The sequence below is a fragment of the Amblyomma americanum genome, chromosome 6, assembly GCF_052857255.1.
Source record: "Amblyomma americanum isolate KBUSLIRL-KWMA chromosome 6, ASM5285725v1, whole genome shotgun sequence".
In the NCBI taxonomy this organism is placed as follows: Eukaryota; Metazoa; Arthropoda; class Arachnida; order Ixodida; family Ixodidae; genus Amblyomma; species Amblyomma americanum.
This window is the reverse complement of record NC_135502.1, coordinates 124,692,863-124,708,548: the sequence shown is the minus strand read 5'-3', so window position 1 is coordinate 124,708,548 and position 15,686 is coordinate 124,692,863. Positions and strand designations below refer to the sequence as shown.

Genomic DNA, 15,686 nt, shown 5'->3' with positions numbered 1-15,686 from the left:
TATTCTAAGTATTATTATCCCACTGATAAGCATAACACATAAAAAAAATTAACGTTCCCCTATGCACCTTGGTTTCGGTGACTGTTGGCTCCCTTCATACATTTGTCAAACGGGCCCCTCATTTCATTTAACTTGTCTGCTAATAGCTTAACGAGGGTCTCGGTTCTGGCAGTCTTGATGCCATAGGTAGCATAAGAGGGCTCTCGCACAGTTTCCGCCCTCGCCGTTAGATGACGTTCTACCTCACGCTCGCGGTATTACAGGACGTGCTACGTTGCCGCTATGGTCGAGGGTGGCGCTGTTGAACACTCTCAAGGCTCGCTTACACCCAGTAAACATAAATACCCACGAGAGCAGTAGATTGGACAGCCGTCGCCGTAGCTCAGTTGGTAAGAGCACCGGACGCGATATTCGGAGGTCGTGGGTTCGGATCCCACCGGCGGCATGGTTGTTTTTCTGCTGCTTTATAAGTAATTTTCTTTAAGCGATTTATTAATCAAAGTATTATTATCCCACTGATAAGCATAACACAAAAAAAATTAACGTTCCCCTATGCACCTTGGTTTCGGTGACTGTTGGCTCCCTTCATAAATTTGTCAAACGGGCCCCTCATTTCATTTAACTTGTCTGCTAATAGCTTAACGAAGGTCTCTGTTCTGGCAGCCTTGATGCCATAGGTAGCATAAGAGGGCTCTCGCACAGTTTCCGCCCTCGCCGTTAGATGACGTTCTACGTCACGTTCGCGGTATTACAGGACGTGCTATGTCCGCCGCTATGGTCGAGGGTGGCGCTCGTGAACACTCTCAAGGCTCGCTTACACCCAGTAAACATAAATACCCACGAGAGCATCAGATTGGACAGCCGTCGCCGTAGCTCAGTTTGTAAGAGCACCGGACGCGATATTCGGAGGTCGCGGGTTCGGATCCCACCGGCGGCATGGTTGTTTTTCAGCTGCTTTATAAGTAATTTTGTTTAAGCGATTTATTAATCTAAGTATCATTATCCCACTGATAAGCATAACAAAAAAAAACTTAACGTTCCTCTATGCACCTTGGTTTCGGTGACTGTTGGCTCCCTTCATAAATTTGTCAAACGGGCCCCTCAATTCATTTAACTTGTCTGCTAATAGCTTAACAAGGGTCTCGGTTCTGGCAGTCTTGATGACTTAGGTAGTTTAAGAGGGCTCTCCCACAGTGTCCGCCCTCGCCGTTAGATGACGTTCTACGTCACGCTCGCGGTATTACAGGACGTGCTACGTCCGCCGCTATGGTCGAGGGTGGCGCTGGTGAACACTTTCAAGGCTCGCTTACACCCAGTAAACATAAATACCCACGAGAGCAGCTGATTGGACAGCCGTCGCCGTAGCTCAGTTGGTAAGAGCGCCGGACGCGATATCCGGAGGTCGTGGGTTCGGATCCCACCTTCGGCATTGTTGTTTTTTCTGCTGCTTTATAAGTATTTTCTTTAAGCGACTTATTAATCTAAGTATTATTATCCCACTGATAAGCATAACACATAAAAAAATTAAAGTTCCCTTATGCACCTTGGTATCGGTGACTGTTGGCTCCCTTCATAAATTTGTCAAACGGGCCCTTATTTCCATTAACTTGTCTGCTAATAGCTTAACGAGTGTCTCGGTTCTGGCAGTCTTGATGCCATAGGTAGCATAAGCGGGCTCTCGCACAGTTTCCGCCCTCGCCGTTAGATCACGTTCTACGGCACGCTCGCGTATTACAGGACGTGCTACGTCCGCCGCTATGGTCGAGGGTGGCGCTGGTGAACACTCTCAAGGCTCTCCTACACCCAGTAAACATAAATACCCACGAGAGCAGCAGATTGGACAGCCGTCGCCGTAGCTCAATAGGTAAGAGCACCGGACGCGATATTCGGAGGTCGTGGGTTCGGATCCCACCGGCGGCATGGTTGTTTTTTCTGCTGCTTTATAAGTAATTTTCTTTAAGCGATTTATTAATCTAAGTATTATTATCCCACTGATAAGCATAACACATAATAAAAAATTAACGTTCCCCTATGCACCTTGGTTTCGATGACTGTTGGCTCCCTTCATAAATTTGTCAAACGGGCCCCTCATTTCATTTAACTTGTTTGCTAATAGCTTAACCAGGGTCTCGGTTCTGGCAGTCTTGATGCCATAGGTAGCATAAGAGGGCTCTCGCACAGTTTCCGCTCTCGCCGTTAGATGACGTTCTACGGCACGCTCGCGGTATTACAGGACGTGCTACATCCGCCGCTATGGTCGAGGGTGGCGCTGGTGAACACTCTCAAGGCTCGCTTACACCCAGTGAACATAAATACCCACGAGAGCAGCAGATTGGACAGCCATCGCCGTAGCTCAGTTGGTAAGAACACCGGACGCGATATTCGGAGGTCGTGTGTTCGGATCCCACCGGCGGCATTGTTGTTTTTTCTGCTGCTTTATAAGTAATTTTCTTTAAGCGACTTATTAATCTAAGTATTATTATCCCACTGATAAGCATAACACATAAAAAAAATTAACGTTCCCCTATGCACCTTGGTTTCGGTGACTGTTGGCTCCCTTCATACATTTGTCAAACGGGCCCCTCATTTCATTTAACTTGTCTGCTAATAGCTTAACGAGGGTCTCGGTTCTGGCAGTCTTGATGCCATAGGTAGCATAAGAGGGCTCTCGCACAGTTTCCGCCCTCGCCGTTAGATGACGTTCTACCTCACGCTCGCGGTATCACAGGACGTGCTACGTTGCCGCTATGGTCGAGGGTGGCGCTGTTGAACACTCTCAAGGCTCGCTTACACCCAGTAAACATAAATACCCACGAGAGCAGCAGATTGGACAGCCGTCGCCGTAGCTCAGTTGGTAAGAGCACCGGACGCGATATTCGGAGGTCGTGGGTTCGGATCCCATCGGCGGCATGGTTGTTTTTCTGCTGCTTTATAAGTAATTTTCTTTAAGCGATTTATTAATCTAAGTATTATTATCCCACTGATAAGCATAACACATAAAAAAAATTAACGATCCTCTATGCACCTTGGTTTCGGTGACTGTTGGCTCCCTTCATAAATTTGTCAAACGGGCCCCTCATTTCATTTAACTTGTCTGCTAATAGCTTAACGAGGGTCTCGGTTCTGGCAGTCTTGATGCCATAGGTAGCATAAGAGGGCTCTCGCACAGTTTCCGCCCTCGCCGTTAGATGACGTTCTACGTAACGTTCGCGGTATTATAGGACGTGCTACGTCCGCCGCTATGGTTCGAGGGTGGCGCTGGTGAACACTCTCAAAGCTCGCTTACACCCAGTAAACATAAATAGCCACGAGAGCAGCAGATTGGACAGCCGTCGCCGTAGCTCAGTTGGTCAGAGCACCGGACGGGATATTCGGAGGTCGTGGGTTCGGATCCCACCCGCGGCATGGTTGTTTTTCTGCTGCTTTATAAGTAATTTTCTTTAACCGATTTATTAATCTAAGTATTATTATCCCACTGATAAGCATAACCCATAAAAAAATTAGCGTTCCTCTATGCACCTTGGTTTTGGTGACTGTTGGCTCCCTTCATAAATTTGTCAAACGGGCTCTAATTTCATTTAACTTGTCTGCTAATAGCTTAACGAGGGTCTCGGTTCTGGCAGTCGTGATGCCATAGGTAGCATAAGAGGGCTCTCGCACAGTTTCCTCCCGCGCCGTTAGATGACCTTGTACCTCACGCTCGCGGTATTACAGGACGTGCTACGCTCGCCGCTATGGTCGAGGGTGGAGCTGTTGAACACTCTCAAGGCTCGCTTACACCCAGTAAACATAAATACCCACGAGAGCAGCAGATTGGACAGCCGTCGCCGTAGCTCAGTTGGTAAGAGCACCGGACGCGATATTCGGAGGTCGTGGGTTCGGATCCCACCGGCGGCATGGTTGTTTTTCTGCTGCTTTATAAGTAATTTTCTTTAACCGATTTATTAAACTAAGTATTATTATCCCACTGATAAGCATAACACATAAAAAAAATTAGCGTTCCTCTATGCACCTTGGTTTCGGTGACTGTTGGCTCCCTTCATAAATTTGTCAAACGGGCCCCTCATTTCACTTAACTTGTCTGCTAATAGCTTAACGAGGGTCTCGGTTCTGGCAGTCTTGATGCCATAGGTAGCATAAGAGGGCTCTCGCACAGTTTCCGCTCTCGCCGTTAGATGACGTTCTACGGCACGCTCAGGTATTACAGGACGTGCTACGTCCGCGCTATGGTCGAGGGTGGCGCTGGTGAACACTCTCAAGGCTCGCTTACACCCAGTAAACATAAATACCCACGAGAGCAGCAGATTGGACAGCCGTCGCCGTAGCTCTGTTGGTAACAGCACCGGACGCGATATTCGGAGGTCGTGGGTTCGGATCCCGCCGGCGGCATGATTGTTTTTTCTGCTGCTTTATAAGTAATTTTCTTTAAGCGACTTATTAATCTAAGTATTATTATCCCACTGATAAGCATAACACATAAAAAAAATTAAGGCTCCCCTATGCACCTTGGTTTCGGTGACTGTTGGCTCCCTTCATAAATTTGTCAAACGGGCCCCTCATTTTATTTAACTTGTCTGCTAATAGCTTAACGAGGGTCTCGGTAATGGCAGTCTTGATGCCATAGGTAGCATAAGAGGGCTCTCGCACAGTTTCCGCCCTCGCCGTTAGATGACGTTCTACGTCACGCTCGCGGTATAACAGGACGTGCTACGTCCGCCGCTATGGTTGAGGGTGGCGCTGGTGAACACTCTCAAGGCTCGCTTACACCCAGTAAACATAAATACCCACGAGAGCAGCAGATTGGACAGCCGTCGCCGTAGCTCAGTTGGTCAGAGCACCGGACGGGATATTCGGAGGTCGTGGGTTCGGATCCCACCGGCGGCTTGGTTGTTTTTCTGCTGCTTTATAAGTAATTTTCTTTAACCGATTTATTAATCTAAGTATTATTATCCCACTGATAAGCATAACCCATAAAAAAATTAGCGTTCCTCTATGCACCTTGGTTTTGGTGACTGTTGGCTCCCTTCATAAATTTGTCAAACGGGCTCTAATTTCATTTAACTTGTCTGCTAATAGCTTAACGAGGGTCTCGGTTCTGGCAGTCTTGATGCCATAGGTAGCATAAGAGGGCCCTCGCAGAGTTTCCGCCCTCGCCGTTAGATGACGTTCTACGTCACGCTCGTGGTATAACAGGACGTGCTACGTCCGCCGCTATGGTCGAGGGTGGCGCTGGTGAATACTCTCAAGGCTCGCTTACACCCAGTAAACATAAATACCCACGAGAGCAGCAGATTGGACAGCCGTCGCCGTAGCTCAGTTGGTAAGAACACCGGACGCGATATTCGGAGGTCGTGGGTTCGGATCCCACCGGCGGCATTGTTGTTTTTTCTGCTGCTTTATAAGTAATTTTGTTTAAGCGATTTATTATTCTAAGTATTACTATCCCACTGATAAGCATAACACAAAAAAATTAACGTTCCCCTATGCACCTTGGTTTCGGTGACTGTTGGCTCCCTTCATTAATTTGTCAAACGGGCCCCTCAATTCATTTAACTTGTCTGCTAATAGCTTAACGAGGGTCTCGGTTCTGGCAGTCTTGATGCCATAGGTAGCATAAGAGGGCTCTCGCACAGTTTCCGCTCTCGCCGTTAGATGACGTTCTACGGCACGCTCAGGTATTACAGGACGTGCTACATCCGCGCTATGGTCGAGGGTGGCGCTGGTGAACACTCTCAAGGCTCGCTTACACCCAGTAAACATAAATACCCACGAGAGCAGCAGATTGGACAGCCGTCGCCGTAGCTCTGTTGGTAACAGCACCGGACGCGATATTCGGAGGTCGTGGGTTCGGATCCCGCCGGCGGCATGATTGTTTTTTCTGCTGCTTTATAAGTAATTTTCTTTAAGCGACTTATTAATCTAAGTATTATTATCCCACTGATAAGCATAACACATAAAAAAAATTAAGGCTCCCCTATGCACCTTGGTTTCGGTGACTGTTGGCTCCCTTCATAAATTTGTCAAACGGGCCCCTCATTTTATTTAACTTGTCTGCTAATAGCTTAACGAGGGTCTCGGTAATGGCAGTCTTGATGCCATAGGTAGCATAAGAGGGCTCTCGCACAGTTTCCGCCCTCGCCGTTAGATGACGTTCTACGTCACGCTCGCGGTATAACAGGACGTGCTACGTCCGCCGCTATGGTTGAGGGTGGCGCTGGTGAACACTCTCAAGGCTCGCTTACACCCAGTAAACATAAATACCCACGAGAGCAGCAGATTGGACAGCCGTCGCCGTAGCTCAGTAGGTAAGAGCACCGGACGCGATATTCAGAGGTCGTGGGCTCGAATCCCACAGGCGGCATGGTTGTTTTTTCTGCTGCTTTATAAGTAATTTTCTTTAGGCGATTTATTAATCTAAGTATTATAATCCCACTGATAAGCATAACACATAATAAAAAATTAACGTTCCCCTATGCACCTTGGTTTCGGTGACTGTTGGCTCCCTTCACAAATTTGTCAAACGGGCCCCTCATTTCATTTAACTTGTCTGCTAATAGCTTAACGAAGGTCTCGGTTCTGGCAGCCTTGATGCCATAGGTACCATAAGAGGGCTCTCGCACAGTTTCCGCCCTCGCCGTTAGATGACGTTCGACGTCACGTTCGCGGTATTACAGGACGTGCTACGTCCGCCGCTATGGTCGAGGGAGGCGCTCGTGAACACTCTCAAGGCTCGCTTACACCCAGTAAACATAAATACCCACGAGAGCAGCAGATTGGACAGCCGTCGCCGTAGCTCAGTTGGTAAGAGCACCGGACGCTATATTCGGAGGTCGCGGGTTCGGATCCCACCGGCGGCATGGTTGTTTTTCTGCTGCTTTATAAGTAATTTTGTTTAAGCGATTTATTAATATAAGTATCACTATCCCACTGATAAGCATAACACAAAAAAATTTACGTTCCACTATGCACCTTGGTTTCGGTGACTGTTGGCTCCCTTCATTAATTTGTCAAACGGTGCCTTCAATTCATTTAACTTGTCTGCTAATAGCTTAACGAGGGTCTCGGTTCTGGCAGTCTTGATGCCATAGGTAGCATAAGAGGGCTCTCGCACAGTTTCCGCTCTCGCCGTTAGATGACGTTCTACGGCACGCTCGCGGTATTACAGGACGTGCTACGTCCGCCGCTATGGTCGAGGGTGGCGCTGGTGAACACTCTCAAGGCTCGCTTACACCCAGTAAACATAAATACCCACGAGAGCAGCAAATTGGACAGCCGTCGCCGTAGCTTTGTTGGTAACAGCACCGGACGCGATATTCGGAGGTCGTGGGTTCGGATGCCGCCGGCGGAATGGTTGTTTTTTCTGCTGCTTTATAAGTAATTTTCTTTAAGCGATTTATTAATCTAAGTATTATTATCCCACTGATAAGCATAACACATAAAAAAAATTAACGTTCCCCTATGCACCTTGGTTTCGGTGACTGTTGGCTCCCTTCATACATTTGTCAAACGGGCCCCTCATTTCATTTAACTTGTCTGCTAATAGCTTAACGAGGGTCTCGGTTCTGGCAGTCTTGATGCCATAGGTAGCTTAAGAGGGCTCTCCCACAGTTTCCGCCCTCGCCGTTAGATGACGTTCTACTTCACGCTCGCGGTATTACAGGACGTGCTACGTCCGCCGCTATGGTCGAGGATGGCGCTGGTGAACACTCTCAAAGCTCGCTTACACCCAGTAAACATAAATACCCACGAGAGAAGTAGATTGGACAGCCGTCGCCGTAGCTCAGTTGGTAAGAACACCGAACGCGATATTCAGAGGTCGTGGGTTCGGATCCCACCGGCGGCATTGTTGTTTTTTTCTGCTGCTTTATAAGTAATTTTCTTTAAGCGACTTATTAATCTAAGTATTATTATCCCACTGATAAGCATAACACCAAAAAAATTAACGTTCCCCTATGCACCTTGGTTTCGGAGACTGTTGGTTCCCTTCATATATTTTTCTAACGGGCCCCTCATTTCATTAACTTGTCTGCTAATAGCTTAGCGAGGGTCTCGGTTCTGGCAGTCTTGATGCCATAGGTAGCCTAAGAGGGCTCTCGCACAGTTTCCGCCCTCGCCGTTAGATGACGTTCTACCTCACGCTCGCGGTATTACAGGACGTGCTACGTTGCCGCTATGGTCGAGGGTGGCGCTGTTGAACACTCAAGGCTCGCTTACACCCAGTAAACATAAATACCCACGAGAGCAGCAGATTGGACAGCCGTCGCCGTAGCTCAGTTGGTAAGAGCACCGGACGCGATATTCGGAGGTCGTGGGTTCGGATCCCACCGGCGGCATGGTTGTTTTTCTGCTGCTTTATAAGTAATTTTGTTTAAGCGATTTATTAATCTAAGTATTACTATCCCACTGATAAGAATAACACAAAAAAATTAACGTTCCCCTATGCACCTTGGTTTCGGTGACTGTTGGCTCCCTTCATTAATTTGTCAAACGGTGCCTTCAATTCATTTAACTTGTCTGCTAATAGCTTAACGAGGGTCTCGGTTCTGGCAGTCTTGATGCCATAGGTACCATAAGAGGGCTCTCGCACAGTTTCCGCCCTCGCCGTTAGATGACGTTCTACGGCACGCTCGCGTATTACAGGACGTGCTACGTCCGCCGCTATGGTCGAGGGGGGCGCTGGTGAACACTCTCAAGGCTCGTTTACACCCAGTAAACATAAATACCCACGAGAGCAGCAGATTGGACAGCCGTCGCCGTAGCTCAGTAGGTAAGAGCACCGGACGCGATATTCGGAGGTCGTGGGTTGGGATCCCACCGGCGGCATGGTTGTTTTTTCTGCTGCTTTATAAGTAATTTTCTTTAGGCGATTTATTAATCTAAGTATTATAATCCCACTTATAAGCATAACACATAATAAAAAATTAACGTTCCCGTATGCACCTTGGTTTCGATGACTGTTGGCTCCCTTCATAAATATGTCAAACGGGCCCCTCATTTCATTTAACTTGTCTGCTAATAGCTTAACGAAGGTCTCGGTTCTGGCAGCCTTGATGTCATAGGTAGCATAAGATGGCTCTCGCAAAGTTTCCGCCCTCGCCGTTAGATGACGTTCTACGTCACGTTCGCGGTATTACAGGACGTGCTACGTCCGCCGCTATGGTCGAGGGTGGCGCTCGTGAACACTCTCAAGGCTCGCTTACACCCAGTAAACATAAATACCCACGAGAGCAGCAGATTGGACAGCCGTCGCCGTAGCTCAGTTGGTAAGAGCACCGGACGTGATATTCGGAGGTCGCGGGTTCGGATCCCACCGGCGGCATGGTTGTTTTTCTGCTGCTTTATAAGTAATTTTGTTTAAGCGATTTATTAATTTAAGTATCATTATCCCACTGATAAGCATAACACAAAAAAAATTAACGTTCCCCTATGCACCTTGGTTTCGGTGACTGTTGGCTCCCTTCATAAATTTGTCAAACGGGCCCCTCAATTCATTTAACTTGTCTGCTAATAGCTTAACGAGGGTCTCGGTTCTGGCAGTCTTGATGCCTTAGGTAGTTTAAGAAGGCTCTCCCACAGTGTCCGCCCTCGCCGTTAGATGACGTTCTACGTCACGCTCGCGGTAATACAGGACGTGCTACGTCCGCCGCTATGGTCGAGGGTGGCGCTGGTGAACACTCTCAAGGCTCGCTTACACCCAGTAAACATAAATACCCACGAGAGCAGCTGATTGGACAGCCGTCGCCGTAGCTCAGTTGGTAAGAGCACCGGACGCTATATTCGGAGGTCGCGGGTTCGGATCCCACCGGCGGCATGGTTGTTTTTCTGCTGCTTTATAAGTAATTTTGTTTAAGCGATTTATTAATCTAAGTATCATTATCCCACTGATAAGCATAACACAAAAAAATTTACGTTCCACTATGCACCTTGGTTTCGGTGACTGTTGGCTCCCTTCATAAATTTGTCAAACGGGTCCCTCAATTCATTTAACTTGTCTGCTAATAGCTTAACGAGGGTCTCGGTTCTGGCAGTCTTGATGCCTTAGGTAGTTTAAGAGGGCTCTCCCACAGTGTCCGCCCTCGCCGTTAGATGACGTTCTTCGTCACGCTCGCGGTATTACAGGACGTGCTACGTCCGCCGCTATGGTCGAGGGTGGCGCTGGTGAACACTCTCAAGGCTCGCTTACACCCAGTAAACAAATACCCACGAGAGCAGCTGATTGGACAGCCATCGCCGTAGCTCAGCTGGTAAGAGCACCCGACGCGATATTCGGAGGTCGTGGGTTCGGATCCCACCTTCGGCATTGTTGTTTTTTCTGCTGCTTTATAAGTATTTTCTTTAAGCGACTTATTATTCTAAGTATTATTATCCCACTGATAAGCATAACACATAAAGAAATTAACGTTCCCATATGCACTTTGGTATCGGTGACTGTTGGCTCCCTTCATAAATTTGTCAAACGGGCCCCTCATTTCCTTTAACTTGTCTGCTAATAGCTTAACGAGTGTCTCGGTTCTGGCAGTCTTGATTCGCGGCCACAAGAGCATATCAGTGACTTGTGCACTTTGCTTTCTAGATACCCGTATCCTGCCGCGTGCTTACCGAGACTGGGCGCCGCGCAAGCTTCTCGCCATCGTCCCATCATCCCGTCGTATCATCGAACGCCTTACCTGTACACTGGTGTCTCCGTTGCGTGTCACCGCTGAATGGGACCCATCCTGTGACGTCACAGACGGAGAGAGCGCCACCTAGAGCAGACTCATCACCAGGGACGCCTATAAAGCCATCCTCCGGCTTCGCACTTCTGGGATTCGCGGCCACAAGAGCATATCAGTGACTTGTGCACTTTGCTTTCTAGGTAGGCCTTTTTACTTATTGATCAATTTTTAGCATATTCCTGTGGCCGCTGATCCCAATTTGCAGTGTTTCAATGGGTGTGGATTTGTGCACGTATCGCGCTCGCATCGGCTCATTTGCTTCCTGTCGCGTACATGTATGTGAACAGAACTATCGATTTAAACCAGGGGCTGGACTAGTCCGTGAACTTTGCCCGAGACCAACTTCATTCCTGCTTTCCGCATGCCTGACCCTACTTTTGCTTTGTGCGGGCGATGTGGAAGCAAACCCCGGACCAAAGATTGATGACGTGCTCGCACTGTTAAAAGAATGCCATGCTGAAACGTCAGAAACACTAAAAGAAATCAAACAGGACTTAAACAACATCCAGGACCGTGTTTCTGTAATAGAGAAAAGTATGTCCGCTGTACTTGATATGAAGAAAAACTTCGACACCGTGTCTTCTTCTGTAGAAAACGTCAAGACTAATATACGCAAAACAAACGATGAACTTACAGGTGTAGTCGAAGACATGAACAACAGAATGAGAAGGAACAACTTGATTATTAAAGGGCTCGCTGAAGAAGAACATGAAGGGTATGCAGAAACAGAAAAAATAGTTAAGGACTTCTTTAGCGATCATCTTAATATACAGTGCGGTGACATCGAACGTGCCCATCGCCTTGGCCGGCCACGTTCTGATCAAGCTCGACCAATTATAGTTAAATTTCTGAACTTTAAATCTAAACTCGAAGCATTTCAGAATGCACATAAACTAAAAAATCTTGCGGAACCAAAAGTTTGGCTAGACGAAGACTTCTCCCCGAAGGTTCTACATGCTCGGAAAAAGCTGCGCGACTTCGCTAAAGCGAATATCAGAGAAAACGAGCGCTATTCCGTGAGATTTGACAAGCTTCACATGAAAAATGGTGTTTACCGGTATGATTCGGCAACAGACAGCGTGAAAAAACTTCCTTCCTGGCATACGCCCCCCGACAATTGACAGTGTTCCGCAAAGAAAGCCAACCGTAACAAAATCAAACCAATCTCCTTGGTCTTGGCAAACTTCCGCAGCATACATAACAAAGTAGACGCACTTAAAGCCATTGCACATTCCTGCTCAGCTGATATCATCGTGGGCACGGAAACGTGGCTGACCGAAGACGTTGCATGTCACGACATCGCGCTTCCATCATCGTTTGTGTTATTTAGGAAAGATAGGGTTGATTCTCGACGAGGAGGAGGAGTGCTAATTGCGATTAACAAAGACTTTAATACATCTCTTATTCCTATCGACTCTCCCTTAGAAATAGTCTGGGTTTCTGCTCAACTTGGTCATATGCTTTGCATTATAGGCGCCTGTTATAGACCACCAAGTAGCCATCCTGAGTTTATTGAACTGTTAAACGACGCTATCGAGCAGATCCTTGCCAAGCACCCGAATTGCCTCCTATTTCTAGCCGGTGACTTTAACTTTCCTGCGATTAACTGGACGACGCTAACTGTTGAGTCCGATAGTAACCGACAAGAGAACATTAACTTCCTTCATTTACTTCAATATCACCAGCTCACCCAAATTGTTCACGAGCCCACTCGCGGTAACCATATCCTGGACCTTATCCTAACAACCCATCCTGAACTCTCAGACATCCACGTCTTAGAAGAAATAAGTGACCATAAAGTTGTGCATTGTTCTCTTCTAATTCCACGGACCAACAAAACAAAAACCAAGAAGCTTATCTACAACTACGCACGTGCGGATGTTGAAAAAATGAAACTGTTGCTGGAAACTTTCACAAGCAGTTTTCAGGCCAATTTTCATAACCGCACGACTAATGAAAATTGGAAGTTGTTTCGTGAGAAACTCAGAGAAATTGAAGATTCATGCGTGCCAAAACGAATGATAAGCACACGTACTAACGATCCTTGGTTCACCGCAGATGTCAATAGGGCACTAAATAGGAAGAAAAGAGCATTTAGAAAAGCGGTTCGATCAAAGGAAGCTACAGACTGGGAAAGCTACAAAAACATTTCCAAAATAGCTGAGAAACAAATTTCTGAAGCCAAAGACAAATACTTTAATTTTACACTTCCTAGTTTGATCAGAACTGACCCCAAGAAATTTTGGAACACTGTTAACCCTAAAAGCGCTAGTACGGTTCCTGTTCTTTTGGATGTAAACGGCAGCCCCCTACCTATAGAACAATGTGCAGAGCAATTCAATAGCCACTTTTCACAAGTTTTTACGGACGAATTGCCCATTTACAATCCTCTCCTGCTTCCTGAGGCCCATATCCAGATTCCCTTTTCACCCATTCACATATCTGCGCTTGGCGTGGCTCGTGCAATTGAACGCCTACCTCACCACACTAGCCCAGGACCCGATGGTATCAACGCGAAACTGTTAAAGATAACCTGCCAGCACACAGCTTTCCTGCTATCTCTCATTTTCCAGCAGTCACTCGATACGACATGTGTGCCAGAAGACTGGAGGTCCGCTTATGTAATCCCGGTATTTAAATCTGGAGACAGGTCCGTTCCTAATAATTACAGGCCGATTTCACTAACCTCGATATGTTGCAAGGTACTCGAACACATAATATACACTAACATTATGACTCATCTTAACCAGAACAACTTGCTTCATAACAACCAGCATGGCTTCCGCAAACATTTATCGTGTCAGACACAGTTATCTGAGTTAATAACGGACCTTCATCAAGCAATCGACTCTTCCCTCTACATTGACTCCATCTTCATTGACTTCTCTAAAGCCTTTGATCGCGTGCCTCATAACCGCCTGATGATAAAAATACGAAACCTGCAGCTGGACCAACATACCACGCAGTGGATTAACGCATTTCTAACAAATCGCTTTCAGTCAGTTAAGTTAGGGAGCTTCTCATCAAGACGTACAGGTGTTGATTCAGGACTTCCCCAGGGTACGGTGCTGGGTCCACTGCTTTTCTTAATATATATTAATGACATCACGTCGAACATAACATCCACAATACGATTATTTGCAGACGACTGTGTGATTTACCGAGCAATATCGAGCCCTTGCGACATCGTTGCTCTCCAGACTGATCTTGACGAGCTAACTCATTGGTGCGACAGGTGGCAAATGGTAATTAACGCAGATAAAACTAAACATATTAAGTTTACTTCCACTGCTAGCCCGAGTCCTAATGCCTACACAGTTAATAATACTATCATTGAAACTGCAGCGTCGGTAAAATACCTCGGTGTAAATTTTAACTCTAATTTATCCTGGAACACTCATATTGAACTGATCACTGCCAAAGCCTTAAAAAAACTTGGTCTTCTTAAACGCCGACTACACCTAGGCAACCAGGACACAAAACTGAACGCATTCAACATGCTAATCAGGCCTGCGATCGAATACGCGTCAGTGATCTGGAACCCTCATCATACCTATCTTATTAACATGTTGGAATCCATACAAAATAAGGCTGCTTGATTCATCCTTTCCCGTTACTCTAGATACCAAAGTGTAACAGCACTGAAAACATCCCTCCATCTCCCGCCTCTGGTCATGCGCAGAAAATTCAGCCGTTTATCTTTTTTCCACACTCTTTACCACAGCAACACACCATTTGCAAGTTCACATCTTCTCCCGGCACCGCACACATCGGCTCGTGTAGACCATATCAAGAAGACTAAACCCATTTTCGCTCGGACAGAACGATACAAGTACTCACCTTTGGTCCTGGCTATTGAAGAGTGGAATTCGCTTCCGTCTAGCATTGCGAATATCACTGGAACATCGTCATTCCAAAAAGCTCTTTGGTCATACTTAGAAAATTCCAATGTAGAATGATGTGCGTTTCTAGTTTTGTGCGTTTTGTTTGCTTCAGTGTGTGCGTGTCGGCCCAAACGTTCCTCGAAATGTTAGATGCCATCCTTTTTAACTTCTGAAGGTGTAAGTTTTGTTATTTTGATTTGTGGGATTTGTTACATGTGCATTTTTTAAAGCATCTGTTCATAGCCACTTTTTCCTATTATCTTGTACCCTACTTCTTAACTTGTTTATTTCTGTGTTCAGCCGTTTATGTTTTGAGTTGTATATTTAAGTTTTCCTTGATGAATCCCCCCCTATGTAATGCCCGCATTGGGCCTTTAGGGTATTGAAATAAATAAATAAAATAAATAGGTAGCATAAGAGGGCTCTCGCACAGTTTCCGCCCTCGCCGTTAGATGACGTTCTACGTCACGCTCGCGGTGTTACAGGACGTGCTACGCCCGCCGCTATGGTCGAGGGTGGCGCTTGTGAACACTCTCAAGGCTCGCTATCACCCAGTAAACATAAATGCCCACGAGAGCAGCAGATTGGACAGCCGTAGCCGTAGCTCAGTTGGTAAGAGCACCGGACGCGATATCCGGAGGTCGTGTGTTCGGATCCCACCGGCGGCATGGTTTTTTCTGCTGCTTTAAAAGTAATTTTCTTTAAGCGATTTAATAATCTAAGTATTATTATCCCACCGATAAGCATAACACATAAAAAAAATTAAGGTTCCCCTATGCACCTTGGTTTCGGTGACTGTTGGCTCCCTTCATAACTTTGTCAAACGGGCCCCTCATTTTATTTAACTTGTCTGCTAATAGCTTAACGAGGGTGTCGGTTCTGGCAGTCTTGATGCCATAGGTAGCATAAGAGGGCTCTCGCACAGTTTCCGCCCTCGCCGTTAGATGACGTTCTACGTCAGCTCGCGGTATTACAGGACGTTCTACGTCCGCCGCCATGGTCGAGGGTGGCGCTGGTGAAAACTCTCAACGCTCGCTTACACCCAGTAAACATAAATACCCACGAGAGCAGCAGATTGGACAGCCGT

The 15,686-nt window shown here is 46.8% G+C and overlaps 3 non-coding genes across 3 annotated transcripts; all 3 read left to right on the top strand.

Moving 5' to 3' along the window:
- Positions 1 to 3,331: 3,331 nt before the first annotated feature.
- On the top strand, positions 3,332 to 3,405 carry TRNAS-GGA (transfer RNA serine (anticodon GGA)). The gene has a single exon. It is a non-coding gene; the product is annotated as a tRNA-Ser (tRNA).
- A 1,405-nt stretch (positions 3,406 to 4,810) lies between these two features.
- Positions 4,811 to 4,884, top strand: TRNAS-GGA (transfer RNA serine (anticodon GGA)). The gene has a single exon. It is a non-coding gene; the product is annotated as a tRNA-Ser (tRNA).
- Positions 4,885 to 9,245: 4,361 nt separating this feature from the next.
- TRNAS-UGA (transfer RNA serine (anticodon UGA)) lies at positions 9,246 to 9,319 on the top strand. Its single transcript has one exon. It is a non-coding gene; the product is annotated as a tRNA-Ser (tRNA).
- The last annotated feature ends 6,367 nt before the right edge of the window (positions 9,320 to 15,686 follow it).